This window comes from Penaeus monodon, chromosome 31, assembly GCF_015228065.2.
Source record: "Penaeus monodon isolate SGIC_2016 chromosome 31, NSTDA_Pmon_1, whole genome shotgun sequence".
In the NCBI taxonomy this organism is placed as follows: Eukaryota; Metazoa; Arthropoda; class Malacostraca; order Decapoda; family Penaeidae; genus Penaeus; species Penaeus monodon.
This window is the reverse complement of record NC_051416.1, coordinates 32,574,504-32,576,200: the sequence shown is the minus strand read 5'-3', so window position 1 is coordinate 32,576,200 and position 1,697 is coordinate 32,574,504.

Sequence of the window (1,697 nt, the reverse complement as noted above, 5' to 3'; positions counted from 1 at the left end):
GTTTATCACTTCATAGCTATTCCATGTTACAAGTAGTATCACTGGGTATTAGATTTTAATCCAGAAGTACCGAGCCAGGAGAAAAACTTTCGTCAATTCATGATTTAGATCTAATCTGATAAAGCCCTTTACAGGTTAAGTCATTTACCTTAGGTCTAACCAGGTCCCATTCATATTCTAATACTTCTATTTATCGAAGTTGTATAGAATGTCCCAGCAGCAAAGGCAAATTTAAATGTGATTTTAGTTTATGTAACACAAAGCAAATATTTTTATCAACCCTCATACTGTGAACGGGGATATGTAAACATTTTAACCATCTGCCATGCATTAAACCTTTATCCATTTGTCATGTATTACTTTTATCTGTTTGCCATGTACTGTGACCTTTGTTGCTAGGAAGGTCAACAGTCATTATTTCCCTGATTTCATAGATGTGACCAAACTGATTTTAAACTTTATTTCACATAGGCACATGGCAATCGACTCAGAGGTGACACAGCAATAATCTCTATGTCAAACCCCCCCGGGAGTCATGGGTCAACCTCCCAAACTTTAGGCAATCTAAATGCATGTTAATGCAGCTTGACGACTAAGACATGACCATCAGGATTTGTATACGTTTTCTTGCTTCTTGGTAATTTTGTTTATTTGTCAAAACTCCAAACTGGGTTTCAATAATCAGAGTATAATGCATCTCCAGTTTGTGGTATTTTTTTTTAGTATAGTTAATAATGCGACTGCTTCCATGGAAAACATTTTGTTACAAGTAGGCTTACCCTAAGGGTCTATAGGAAGTAACTATAATAATGGGGAAAGGGCAGCATACACTGATACACTAACTGGCTTAATATCAATTATTTATTAGTTTTATTTTCTGAACATTTATGAATTTGGCTGATATGGGTAAGGCGCGAAAGTTTATCAGCTACAGTTGATTTACATTTTGTTTATTCCAATAGAACAGTTTGAATATGCACTCGGACAGTAATTTAACCTCAGCTGAACTGTATCAGGATGACGAGATAAGTGACCAAGTTTCCAATCATCTGTGGTGGAGAGGAAAGACTGTCGTTATTAATAATATATTCATGAATCAATAGCATCGTAAGATGTTAATACAAATGCGAATGAAGACCATATCATTGATTCAGATGGACAATAATGCTAAACTCCAGGAAGATAAGCTATGAATATCCATAAATGATATGATAACATTACTAATTAATGGTGACTTAGATATTACATAGTTTAGTAAGGAAAGTGTTACCCACTGCAAGAAAGAAGCGGCGATCGACAGTGAAGAAGTCGGCCACGGAAACTTGTGGGTTTGACTGCAATAACTGCAAGGCCAACAGCTGCATGGCTTTTGCAGTGCTGTCAGTCAACACTTCTGTCCGACAACAGTGGACCAACTCTATCATTTTTTCATGCTGAACAGATAAACAAAGATGAGTTAGATACTATGTTACATACATATCTACCTACGCTTTTATCTCTCTCTCTCTCTGTTTCGAAAATATCGACAATATTGTGAGATGTCGATGAGTACTTTATTTACGAATTATTTAACTTGACTAATTATTTTAGTGGCTCCTACTTTTTCTTAGCATTATCAATCGTCACACATCAGACATCGCATTATTGAGAATAATAAGGTGTAATAAGTCCCATTATTGACTATATGATAAGTATTT